The sequence below is a fragment of the Tachysurus vachellii genome, chromosome 8 (assembly GCF_030014155.1).
Source record: "Tachysurus vachellii isolate PV-2020 chromosome 8, HZAU_Pvac_v1, whole genome shotgun sequence".
NCBI classification, from domain to species: Eukaryota; Metazoa; Chordata; class Actinopteri; order Siluriformes; family Bagridae; genus Tachysurus; species Tachysurus vachellii.
The window spans coordinates 20,663,416-20,678,157 of NC_083467.1; positions in this window are offsets into that span (position 1 = coordinate 20,663,416).

Here is a 14,742-nt window from a genome sequence, read left to right on the forward strand (position 1 = left end):
CAATGCATTGCTCACACTAATGTCAGAGGTCCTCACTTAAACCTGTTTTATGGAGATGACAGCCACATAAACATATGCTGAAACTTAATGCTGAAATTTAATTCAAAGATTCAGAGATTCAAAGCGTTTATATTCATATACCCAGTGAGGAAAGCAGATTTCCCTGAGCAATGAAATTCTTACTTTGCCCTCCACAAGAATGCCAGGACTGTACATACACACTGTATACACAAACTGTACATTATATAAATTCAATATAATATAGTATTGCAAGTGAGTGCAATATACTATTTTTACAAAATTGAGATGGAGTGCAAATATTAATATAATATTTCAAGAAAGTGCAAATAGTATAACAATAGCAGCAATGACAATAACAGATGTGAAAAATTAAGATGGGGCTACATGAATAATATTAGCGGTATATAATGGTGGTGGTAACAGCAGCAATCTGAATTACAGTGTTCAAATGAGGTGAACAGTTGGACTGACTGTTCACTAAGGTGGGTGGCTGTTTAAGAGTCTAATAGCTGAGGGGAAGAAGGAGTTCTTTAGTCTGGTTGTCCTGCACTGTACAGTATACTCCTGTACCTCCGTCCTGAGGGTAGGAGTGTGAACAGTCCGTGTTGGGGGTGAGTGGGGTCTTTAAGGATGGATGCAGCTCTACTTTGGGCTCTGCGATGGTAAATGGTCTGCAGAGAGGGCAGTGGAGTCCTGATGATCTTCTCAGCAGTCCTCACCACTCTCTGCAGACACTTGCGGTCGTTCGCAGTAGTGCTGCCATACCACGCAGTGATGCAGCTGGTCAAGACGCTCTCAACAACACAGCTATAGAAGTTGTGGAGGATCTTGGTTGACATGCCAAACTTCCTCAGGCTCCTCAGGATGTTAGGTTTCTTAAAGGTACTTTTGATGATTATAATGGTTGCTTGCTACTAGTTAGGCAGCTTTTGTGACAGAGCAGTATTATATATGAATAGAAGGTCGATAAAATCCCAGAAGAAAATAAACAAAGAATTCTTATACAGATGTATGTTTAAAAATTTGTAGATTACATTATTTAGTTCAGGCAGGAGATAGAACTGAAGCTGGACTGAAACATTTTAGTCTTGTTTAGAGTTTTTCTGCTGCTACGTTTCCATTAAGTGAAAGGGTTTGCAATGCATCTGGCTATTTTGTTTAATTTAATTGTTTTACAGCTGTATATAATATTTAGGGCCTGAATATCTGTCATCTAAAAGCATGTGTCCATCATTGCTTATGTGATGAACTCAGCAGATGCAGCATTAAATTATGAACAGGGACACTTTGTTACTAACTGGGGAGCACTATGCCTGCTCAGTAAGACGGTTATTTTCTGCTCCATAAACTCTTCAGTGGACTACTGTCCAACACCCAAAGGCCCAGTCAGCCAACCCGAAGTAGCCGTGCTGCTTCTTCAGGTCCACAGCTTGAGCCTAAACCTTTGTTTATGTACATTCCTGTAAAGAAAAACTTTGATTGCAAAGACTTTCTGATGTCTGAGGGATAGCCTTGGGCATCATAGAGTGCATAGAGAAATGCTATAGAGAGATATGTGTACATGTATGTACTGTATGTATGGATGGATGTATGGATGGATGGATGGATGGATGTATGGACGTATGTACATATGAATAAACAGACAGACAGACAGACAGTTTGGATTGTTGTTTGGCCATCAGATGTAACATTGTTGATTGGGGTTGATGAATCACATACCACAAAAACAATGGAATCTGATTACGTTTAAAACATTAAGCTTCATTTGGGACTGGTGATGTCTGCTTCTTTTCACCTATCCTAACCCACCCTATGTTCTGGTCTCAGGCAAATTTGACTCCTGCATGGTGGTCCTAAGCTGCTGGATGTTTGTTAGACCACGCCCTTTTTCCTTTCAGCTGGCCATCAGAGAGGAAAGAGGGAGAAAGAGAGAGGAAAAGAGAAAGGGATCTGGGACCACAGAGTGTTTGTACACCCGTCCAGTTCTTTTTAAATTTGCAACAGCTGTAATGATGTCAGTACACAGTGAGTAGAATATTCCGGCACCAGTGCAAGGCTTTTGTATAAATGTGTGTACTCAGGTGCGGTGTGTGTGAAGTCAGAAGAGCACAGCAGCCAAGCAGGGGTCCGAGGGGAGCTTTGTCCCAGGGCCAATCCCACTTTGGCACAAGCTTCTTCCCATGAACCCAAGCTCTAGAAACAAAGTGGGGGAATAAATTATCTTTCTCTGAGCTTGCCGGGGTTTACTTTAAAAAAAAAAAAAAAAAAAAAAAAAAAAACTTGCATTAAAAATCTAGTTAGGAAAGGACATTGTGAGGGCATGGAGGCAGTGTCTCTAAACATAGGACAGTTACGTGCAAGCCTTAGTGTACGGTATATAAAAGAGTCAAAATACAAACATTGGGAATGGAAGGTTTGTGTAGTTAGTGTAAATTCTGGGTTCTAAGTCTTAAAACTCATAAAATTCAAATTACTTTGATATTTAATGCCTACTGATATTGTCTATCGGATAAGCGGTAGAAAATGAGAGAGAGTGAGTGAGTGATATTGTCTAGCAAATATAATGAGTCTAAATCAATTTTGTAATTAATAGTATTTTATTAGAGGTAGTTTGGATAAGCGGTAGAAAATGAGTGAGTGAGTGAGTGAGTGAGTGAGTGAGTGAGTGAGTGAGTGAGTGAGTATTTTAATAATAGAACCAGTGCAAACTGATTCTCAAGACTATGCTTGCTTTTATTTTTATAACCGAATGGGTGTGTAAAAAAGACCACTTTCAAAACTTGTAGGTTTGTCTATAATGTGGAAACCAAAAGGTTACAGGATGTCATGTGGGACAAAGAAACAAGGAAATTAGGAAATAGAAACAAAAATAGAAATAGAGTCATGGATTCAAATAAGCTGAAAGTGTGACTGAATCTGGACATTGGTGAAAACAAAGACCAGAAGACATGATCAATTCAGACAATTAAGGAAAAATAGAAGTCAAAAAGGGGAGTTCTATAACATTTCATTTGCATTCTGGATAATGATACCGGAAAGGAGTTATTGCAAAACATTCCTTCATTCATTCATCTTCAGCTTATCCTGGTCAGGGTTGCGGTTCATCTGGAGCCTTTCCCAGGAACACTGGGCGTGAGACAGGAATTCACCCAGGATGGGATGCCAGTCCATAGTAGGACACCACCTACTGGAATGTTTTTGAGGAAACAGAAGAATCCACAGGAAACTCACATGGACAAAAGAAGATGATGAGATTCCTTGCACAAGGAGTAAACCAAATGATTAGGATTGAACTTTGGATTTTTGAGATAAGGGGCAGCAATGTTACTCTCTACACCGCTGTGCCACTTTTATTCCAGTAAATATTATTCATTTATATTTGTTTTCTACCAGTTTAGACGTCGCTATTTCCAATCCATTAGCTAGATTTCTCCACAATGTGTCGGCTTCAAAGTAGAGATGGAACAATCTTCACACGTTAAACCAACACTGTTTTCAAACTACTTTATGGAAATTTAAAAAATGTAGTGATTTGCCACTCAAGATACAGAACGGAATATAGAATTATGGCTTCTGAGGGTTTTATTTGTTTTGTTTGTTGTATACATAAATATATTAGCAGATTTTGCGTTGAGATCCTGAGTAAATATTTGAGTATCGAGTATTTAAACCTGAGTAAAATTTGACTATATTGAAATTTCAAGAATAGACATCTAATTATCATACACTTGCTTGGCTGTTAAGATGCGTGCTGGAAGGTGAGAAATCCTGTGAATTTTAACCTCAGTTTGGTTTTTGCAGTTTGATCCAAATTTAACAGTCACTTAATCATATGAGGCTTTCTTGAATTCGGTGTACAAATCTACTTGGGGGAAGTAAATTAGATATTTTTCTGAGTTTGAATAATACCTTAGGGTATTTGTTAATTAATGCCATGTGTCCATAACTAAGGTTTATTGGACAGTATGAATGTCTTGGATGAATACCGAAGGAAGCCTAATTTAGAGAAACATTAAATCAATCCAGTCTCTCTAGGTGTAATAAAAATATTTGTTCAGGGTTATATGAATCATATGCAGTTCCTATTAAGTGATCTGTTTTACTCAGGATCTCAATCTCTCTCTTTCTCTTTTTGTTCTTTTACATATTATTAAAGTTAAATAAGAAAAACATGCCTTATGAAAACATGGCTTATTTTTTGACACACTCAATAATATTACAATACATAATTGGTCAATGAAACATAACGGGTCGGTTTTTGATAAAAAATACAGCATAAATCCAGGAGCATCTGAGGTAAAGAAACTGAATTCAACCTTTCTGTGTTTTCCTTTTATCCCTGCACAGAAAGAAGAGTTATCAAGTATTCTGATGTACTGCTATACACTGGAGTACCTACTATAATGTGGAATAGCTCACCCACTCAGACCAGACTACAATATGCAATTTTAATGTGATCCTGACTTTTCTAAGAGCATAACTATGACATCATCCCCTTGAATACTTGCAGCCCTTCGTTCTTAGCAAGTTCTTTTGTCCCATCACTTCCATTTAGACTACTCAGCAGTTACTGCTGATGTTTATTTAATGCCCAAAGCCTTTTAAACTGTCAGGCGTTCACCCTTGATAACCCAGCAATGAAGGGCTCCTGAGGGACACATAAAAAAGGTGCAGCCTGTTTGTATGCACTCACACTGCCCATCCTGCAACGTGCTCATGGAGGGAGTTTTCCTGAATAGGATGCCAAACTGACAGTAGCAGATCCAGTAGCAGATGCCCCCTGACATGGGCAAGGCTTAGAGAAGAGAGGCCTGAGGAGAGACAGCCAACATTCTGGTGAGAATCAACCATCAGGATGCAGATCTTGCCTTTCCATCCACACCCATCTGACGAGAACGCACTGCTCAAGTAGAACAAAGCAGCTGTTCCCATTCAGGAGCCAGGGGTTTGGCCAGAGAGCATAGCTTATGCCAGTCTCACACAGAGGGTGGAGAAACGCCAGCGCCTGATCCGGGAAAACGGCCTTCAAAGCAGATCTCCCGATGCCTGGCATTGATCCATTGCGGCAAAGGCAACATTATGCAGATTATCTCCCTTCCAGGCTAGCTACAAAGGAACGACTGTTGTAACAGGCGGGGAGAGAGAGAGAACCCATTAAAATGACAAGTGCACAACCTTTTTTTTCTGAAGCTCTTGCTTTGATGGAAATAAAAATAAAGAAAATGAAGTGCAAGAGGACTGAATCGCTTGTCTCTGAATCTCATGAAAATGTATGTGGTAAGGTAAATTAGCATAGTGTATCAAATCAAAGCTGAGAAATACAAGCTTTTAGGCAAAAAAAAAAAAAAATGGAACTTTCAGCAAGCCAAAGGCATTTCATTTCTCCAAAGCGATCTCCTGACCTTGCTTTATTTCTGATCTAATGGATATTTGGCGAAACAGTTTGTTCAACACTTGATTTACGCCCTAAATATTCATCATTAAGCTGGCTGAATTCTAAAAGCAATGAAAATAGCTCAAACAGGCAGTGGCCTGTAAACTCTATTTTCTTTGGGCAGGCTGTCATAACATTGTCAAGACCAAACTTTTCTCTTTCTAACCGAAGGGTGACTTTCTGTGGAACACCATAAGAATGCCCCTAATTCAATCTGAGATAGATGTTTCACAACAAAGGGTTTATGAAATCTTTGCAAGGTGATTGACCAGACAGAATTTCTAAACAGATCTTTATGTAAAGTTTTAAAAGAGCGACACTGAATGTAATGTTATCATAACCTTTAGTATTCGAAATTCTCCAGTGGCAGAGGCCCTCATGGCCTATGCCATTGTAGGAATTATGGTGGATCTTTGAGGATTGAGCCACTGTAAATAAATGCTAAAAAAAGGATTGGCCAAACCCATAAAAAAGGATGTGGAATGCTGTGCTGACAAGTGGAGCTGCAATCATAGAATATAGAGGGAAAAAAAAGACTGCATTCCTCTGGCTGGTGTGCAGCATCCCTCAGAAGGAAGTGTAGAAGTGTGTGTGTGTGTGTGTGTGTGCGCGCGTGTGTGTGTGTCTTTGCTGTTACCCAGCTTGTAGGGTCCGACCGGCTCCCTCCACCCAGAGCCACCACTATACAGGCTTTCATCCTCAGCCTCTCAATCTTACACAACCACTAACCATGGATTAAACAGTCCAAATGACCAGAATATAAAATACTCAGCCAACCCAGGCTTGTCTAAAAAACACTTATGCCTCTGTAAGGCCTTGAAACCTCTGAAGAGGAATGCATGGGTTTTAGGCCATTTTGCATGGACAAATTGTGCAATTTTATTTGTTTCAATATGCCAGGTCTTGCTTTTGGTGAAGTTTCTTAGCTTGTTAAGTCATGTGGCAATGTAAACCCTTGAGCAGAATGGTCTCTTCTTGGGTTGTAATATCTAATGCTCAATTCAACCTGACTTTTTCCTTTGTAACCCAGTCTGAGTCTGAATTGCAGATTCATACCCTTGCCAAAGAACATTTTTCCCTGTCACTAATTATATAAAAAGTTGGTCTTTTGGGGGGTGATACTGGATTCAATATCAGTATCCAAAGCAAACAGAGCCTGTGCTGACAGTGAGATATGGTGTTGCATGCCCCTCATGCCAAGCTTGGCCCAAGTAACATCTGTAAATTCTGTAAAGCTGTTAGAGATATGAGAGTGAGGGGACAGAAGAGCAACACTGAATATGTTTTCTTGGTTTTAAGCTACTATATTTTAAATAACAAGCAAATAGATGGCACATTGCAAAAGTGGGATACGATAAAAAAGATGTGGATAACATTTAAAAAAAAAATTTGAGCAGAAGCTGCAGTAGGTAGCATTGCCAGGGTTCTTTGGTTTTCTCCCACCACCAAATAACATGACAGTAGGTGTACTGGAGACTTGACCTTAGCTGTGTGTGTGTTTGTGTTGGGGGGTTGTATCCTGACACACTAGAAGCGCATGGTGTAGTGTGTCAAGTTAAGGTCGGGCTTTACAGCATGATTATTCCCATTTTTATTAACCAAAAGACTTGTGGATGAATGCTAGGCTCTTGGACCGCCATGAGAAAGCCAGCATTACATTCAAAAACTTGTTTTGTTTTTTCTTCTCCACTTAATTCATGGTTTTATCCCATGAGCATAAATTATAGTATATTTTCAGATAAGAATTGGCAGACAGACCTACCAGATCGACGTCACAGCACTGCATGTAGTTTAGTACACATTTGATCAGGGAATTATGAGGATGACAGCAACAAAACAGAAAGACTTATGTGATGAATTGTCACTCATAACATCAGTGAAATACATACACACACAAGCTGAAGAAGCTTTTACTTAAAGTCATTTAAAGTGAAAGGGCTTGATTTATTTCTGTATGTTGTCATATGTCCTTGAAAAATGAAAAGTTAGTGTGTGTTGAAGGGCTAAACAACAGTCAATAGTAATCCATTTATGCCTACAAGATGCCTACCTCCCTGAACCCCTGGATTCTTCACAAACTTCACAGTAGCTTTGTGAACAAGCAAATATGAAAAAAGTGCAGATTCAGCAAGAAACTTTTTTAACAGTGGAAAATTTTTCACTGTCATCTTCATCCACACCTGTCAAATTTTACAAGTATGATATCCTAGATGATGAGATGTCACTTGATATTGCTGTACAAGTTTGATCTGAGATCAGTCATCAGCTCAACTAATAATGATGCAGAACCACAGTACCATTACCGGCACTGCCAGGAGGCATCTGACTCATCTGAATGGTAAATAAAACGATATTACTTACTCCTTACTGATGGAGAAGCCTCAAGGGTATGTAAAGATGGAATCATGCTCTGAAGTGTAGTAAGATTTTCTGGCATTGAAGAACGTAGACTATATGTGGCTGTCACATATAATTGCTAACTTACGAAAAATCTGCCATCTTCAAAATTAAAAAATATCTAATAAATTATACTCCATAGAGTGATCACTGGAAAAAACAATTAGTGTGCAGGAGGATTCCAAGCAAACAAAAGGCAGTTATCTGCAAACATTATTTACATTTCAAAGTTGGCATAAAACAGACAAGAAATAGATATATGCAAAAAAATATGCTCGACAGCAAATTGAGCCTGGGAAAGGTCATGCCAAATGTTGACTTATACAAATTCCACTAAAGAACAGTAACAAAAAGCTGGTAGAATCACAAAAACATCAAATTATAAATGTCTTAATGACATGTGTAAGAACTTCAGTCCATGCTCATCTCAAGCCATGCAGTGTAATGTATTCCAGACAAACCACAGGAAAGGTGTTATGATTATATTATAAGAAGCTATAGAAAAAAAAATATATTATAGGCTGCGACAAAACACAGTGTGTTAGCAATGGATTTATAAGTCCAAGAGAGCAGTCTTCCGGGACACAGGGTGGAGAAGCAGGCTTGGTTAGCAGCAGACTGTTTAAGTAGGGGAATATTTAAATAGCAAGACAGTGAAGTCTACAACAAACCATTGCATAATGCCACCCAAAGGATAGTATTAAAAAGCATGCCAATAATTACACTATTGAAAGGGTATTAGAGACGGAGCTACAGAGTGGCAGTGTTGCTTTTCTTTGCTAGCAGACTTTCAGGTCTTTAGAGAGTCTCTCTAGTTGATTTCAGCCTATTGGCAAAGTAGTTTTATAACTATTCAATATTCCAATGTGATCTCTGAAGTGGTGCTGCCAGAGAATAGTCTTAGTAAAATAAAGATTTATGGAAGATAAGGTGCTGGAAAATGTGGAGCAGAATGTTTTTTTATTTATAAAGAGGCTATTGCAGTTACAGTTAAGATTATTTACTTGTGACAGCACAACGGTGTAAGGCAGGCGATGTTGTAGGAGGCAATCAAACACTAATTATACCCCATTATCTGTATCATTATCAGTATAATCATAATTTATACATGATACCCACCCATTTGCAAACACACACATACACAAACTCATACAACACCATGTTTGAACACGCTCCTCTATCTAGATCTCATGCATGCAAAGATTTTTGGGCCCTTTTGTTCAGGCTTGTATCACTTCGTTTCCCAAGAGCTGCCTCCAGCATTACATCACACACTTCAACAAAAGGCATGATGGCGTGGGTTGGGTCAGGTAGCGTGCTGAGAGGATGGATGTGTGAGATTGTGTCTGACCTTAGGGTTCAAGTAGAAAGGTCAGACAAAGGCTGTCTGGAATAAATGACATAAGCTTAGAAGTGAGAATGGATGGAAGGAAGGGCAATGTGAGAACTAATTGCATGTTATACTCAAATATGGATTCTGCAGATATAACTGTGTGATTATAAGTATTCTTTTTGCATAAATCAGGCTTATTCCCCAAGTTTTATAGATACCCTCAAGTATGACCATTTACAGGCAAATATTTCAGGGTGAAACAGCATGACGTATAGCTAATCTGACAGACTACATAACTTGTGTTAAATGATTAACACATGGCTGAACACAAAGGAATCTAATGTTCACGGCATCAGTGTCAGCCAAAAGGCCCAGTTACAAACTTAAATAAATAAATAAATTAATTAATTAACAGCAGACAATAAGTCAAATTAATAAAAGTCATGTTATTTTGATTTACTCTTTTCCCTGCCAGCACTCTAACTAGTTAAGGCCAAAAGGAAACACTGTTAGTGTGACGAATCTACTGCAACAACATTAAGACTCCCCACCTTTCAAACTAAATGAAACATACCAAATTAAATATTATACATAGATATATAAAGCAATCCTTATTATAAAGCAGAGAACCATAGATTTATAGGCTGCTTATTATCACTCTTGATTTGTAATTGGGTTTCATACATGAATTATGTGACGGATGAATTGTGTACTGTTTTTTTATGAAGTAATGGTTATGGGGCACGGTGGCTTAGTGGTTAGCATGTTCGCCTCACACCTCCAGGGTTGGAGGTTCGATTCCCGCCTCCGCCTTGTGTGTGTGGAGTTTGCATGTTCTCCCCGTGCCTCGGGGGTTTCCTCCGGGTACTCCGGTTTCCTCCCCCGGTCCAAAGACATGCATGGTAAGTTGATTGGCATCTCTGGAAAATTGTCCGTAGTGTGTGATTGCATGAGTGAATGAGAGTGTGTGTGTGCCCTGCGATGGGTTGGCACTCCGTGTATCCTGGGTGTATCCTGCCTTGATGCCCGATGATGCCTGAGATAGGCACAGGCTCCCCGTGTCCCGAGGTAGTTCAGATAAGTGGTAGAAAATGAGTGAGTGAGTGAATGAGTGGTTATGGTCATAACTGCAAATTGCAATTCAATTATCTCAAACTATGGGGTTAAAAGTATTATGATTTGAAGATACAAATTCCAAAATTGTTGATAAATATTCTATATTTCCAAAATGTACGTCTGGTTTAAAACAACCGTGGCCAAAGGAACACCATAACCTTGGTAACATCGTGCTTTAGACCTGCTTTTCCTTAGCCAGGACTGTGGCTTTATCAAGATGGATGAAATCACGAAAAGCTACAAAAAATAGGTTTTAGTGCACAATCTTAAGTTAAAACCTTTTAACCCAACGTTGACCAAAAACATACATCCAAATGAGCAGCCAAAGCCCAGACCTGAATCCAACAAAAACTCTGTGAAGTGACCTGAAGCATGATTACACATGATTTTGCAAGAAAACGGGAATTGCATGTGCATGAGCAGTGTAACAAAATTAAAAGCCGCTTTAACAACGTATTAGTTTAGGGTTATGCAAACATTATGCACCTAGTTTACTGTACGTGTTTTTTTTTCACTTAATTATACAAAGCAATTTCACCTCGAGGATGGAAAAATTTTCAATGCCAAAATTTTGTATAAGAAGAATAAAATATATATCATCTTTAGGGTGGTTACAGTGACTCTACATTGTACAGGGCTGCGTAGTGCTGTTGTTGATTATTTTCCTTCCTATTGCTCATTATTTTCCTTTCCAGGTGCATGCACTGTTGTGTTTAATCCTTAGACGATAGTATGCATAGTTATGTATTGTGTCTCCCTATATTGTGTAATGCTAAAATAAGTTATCTTGTAACAATGTCAGGACGTTCTACATAACTGTGTATAAGTGTTGAAACCTTTTTCATATGACATCTAACATGGTTCACCATGCGATGAATGGTTAAAGTAATGGCAAGTGTGCATGAGTGTTAGTGTATGTGTTTTTAACGTGTATACATGCCTCTATTTCAAACTGGCCTGCTTGCAGATGCTCCTAGTTCCCCATAAATCATTCTACACCCAAGCTCAGAGCTGCCTTGCACCTGGCATGCCACGATCAGTAGCACACAAGCTTTGGATATCATTGGTACATGGGCGCAGTGCCACCACTCAGCCAAGTCATCAATCAAGTTGTAATCCCCTAATGCCTGCAAGGCTAATCAGCCCCCTCCCACTCCCCACCTCCTATAGTCATGCGTTCACTCTAAGGTAACAAAAGTTTTGTTTTTACCTGTCTGTATATATCCTGAGTCAGCTGTCTTATTCCGACCCGCTTGATAAATGGCTGCTTTAGTCAGTATGGAAAAGATAGCACTAGCACAATGGGGGTTGAGTGTGACCTCGGCTCATTCAGGTCTCTTGGCTCTTATATAGCCCAGCATTTAGGAACAAGTAGGACAATCATCATAGTTGTGACAAACTATTCAGATTTTGTCTATTTACAGGAATATACAGGAAACCATTACTTTATAATAAAGTAATGGTTTCCTGTATATTCCTGTAAATAGACAAAATCTGAATAGTAATCTGAATCTGCTTAACTGTATTGTTTGATAAAAAAAATTAATATAGGTGTAGCGATATGTATGGTGTAATATAAACTCTTGTAAATGCCACTCTACTCCATTCTATTGCTTAGTCTATGACTGTTATTTAAGAAGCTGGCTGTCAAGCTGGAACTTTCCACTGGACTATGAAAATCCTTTAAGAGGAATATGAATGCCTGTCTGCCAGCGCTATATATCAAGTGGATGTTAGCCATACATTTCCATAAATTCTTTATTGTGTAGATATAGAGTCAATAATTCTTGGTAATATCACATAAAGGAAAACATCTGAAGAGTAACAATTAAAAGCCTTCTTGTTTCACTGTGTTTTACTACAATACCCTGTAAGATTTCACAAGGAATATAGTACAAGGAATCCATTAAAACACAGAAATACAGCTCCCTGTATGCTATGTTTCACACATGGTTCTTCTAAATAATAATAATAATAATAATAATAATAATAATAATAATAATAATAATAATAATAATAATAATGAGAAGAAGAAGTTCTGGCAGCTTCTCACATTTTTTCTACATGGTAAATTCACTTAAGATGCCAATTTTGTAATTGGTCTGTACTTGGCGTGTATATAGGACTGGGTTTTTAATCCCACTTTTGCAGTTATTATTTTTGTTTCTATCATCCAGCATTGTTTTATAATGAATTTAATTGATTTCAGTCTATTTGTACTTGCCAAGAGTATCTTGCAATGAATTTAGTTGGTTCTATTCGCAAAAATATGAACAGTAGGCTAACTAGTAACCTGATGTAAACAACTATGACCCTGACCAAGTTATTATGGATGAATGAAAGAATAATAAATAGTAAATGCTTCGTTCAGCACTGCATGGTCATGGTCTTTGCTTGTCCCGCATGCTTCATATACGCATGAAAAAAAAAACAACTCTTTCTTGCTGAGGCATACTTCTCAACCAGATGTCATGACAACTTTAAAAAAATAGTCACTCCCATTCATATCTGTTTACAATACATGATCTATGATCTCCAAATAATGCATTCATAATATATTACATACAGTATATTTGGAACACAATATAAGTACACAACAAATGCAGGTTTGTGTTAACAGGACATCTGAGACAATTACACAATATATTTAATATAGATTAATTTCCTTTCCAATGATCTGCTCTCTAAATTATCCCAAACTGATCATTTCCCCTTTGATTAATTATTCATCACGGGGGTGAATAATCATATGATTAATATAAAGTAGTTCTTGGAATTTTCTTCAGGGAAGCTCCATTCCCTTCAGTGTGTTCAACATGTTTGTATAATATATCTGGTGAGGGACAGGGATTTGGCTGCAGATGTTATCTTCCACATGACAGTGATTTGAGTTTTCAAGTGCTCAATCTCCTGAGCCAATAAGCCTTTGAAAACAAATGCTGACTACTGAGTACTATTCCTTGGAATTGGGAAGGTTTTCTTTGGCTACCACCGTAACTGATCCCGTTTAATATAGAAAGAATTGATTTTAGTAGACATATTGTACAAGTAAAAGGTATTTAGGTGATATAATAAAATATAGATCAATTAAGACCATTTGTCAATAGCAAGTAGAGGGTCCGATCTCCCTGTTTATTTGATTTTTCACCAATTCTTTCAGAAGAAACCCTATAATTTGGTTAAAAAAAAAAAAAAAAAAACATGTCTTACCAATGAAAATAATAAGAAATTAAGAACAGCTTGGAGTGCAATATAAGCAAGATATCTGCTGATATATAATAAAGCGTTCTGACAGCTACAGTATGCTAAAGGATTCGCATTGTAATGGATATATGTGTCTCACACAACACTTTTACCATTTACATTATATTTATATTTACATCATTCTGCAGACACCCTTTTACAGAATGACGTACAAAAGTGCTTTGTTTTGATCAACGAATACATCAAGACTGGTCCACTAGGTTATAGGATACCATCAACCTAAGACCTGTTCAGGTATTTTATTTTTTTTTTTGGACTTTTTGTTCTGCTTTAGGGGAATTTTATTCCACCACCTCAGTGCCAAAACAGAAAATAGTCTTGTTGTGTACCTACCTCATACCCTGAGAGATGGTGGAACCAGTCAAGCAGTGCTAGTAGCTCTGAGGGAGCGAGGTGCAGTGTGAGGAGTGACAAAAGCTTTGAGATAAAAGGGAGCTGGTCCATTTTCGGTTTCGTAGGCAAGCATCAGTGTTGAATCTGATGCGTGCAGCTACCGGAAGCTAGTGGAGGAAACACAGCATTGGGGAGATATTTGAGAACTTAGCCAGGTAGAAAACAAGTCGTGCAGCTGCATTTTGGTTTATTTGCAAAAGATGAATTGCATTCATAGGTAGACCTGCCAGCAGTTGTCCAGTCTTGAAATGACAAGAGACTGAACAAGAACCTGTGCAGCCTGTGTGGATAAAAATGGCCAAATGATGTTGTAGAGAAGAAACTAACATGAGTGTGTCACATTAGCAACATGCGAAGAAAAGGACAGTTGATTGTCGGTGGTTACCCCAAGGTTGCGAGCCATTACAGAAGGGGAGATGATTGTTTAAGGATATTGTAAGATCTTGACCTGGGGATGAATCACCTACAATGACCAGCAGTTCAGTTTTGCTGGGATTGAGTTTCAACTGGTGAGCCGTCATCTATGATAATATGATTGCCAGACACACTAAGATTCGAGCAGAAGTCCTGGTATCTAAAGGAGGAAAGGAGAATATAGGTTGAGTGTCATGAGCATAGCAGTGGTAAGAGAACCCATGTGAGAAAATAACTTTAACAAGAGAGTAAATATACAGGGCGAAAAGGGGAGGACCAAGTATTGAGCCATGTGGGACACCAGTGGAGAGTCTGCGTGGAGCAGATTTCACTCTCCTCCATGTAACCATATAAGAGCGACCTTTCTGGT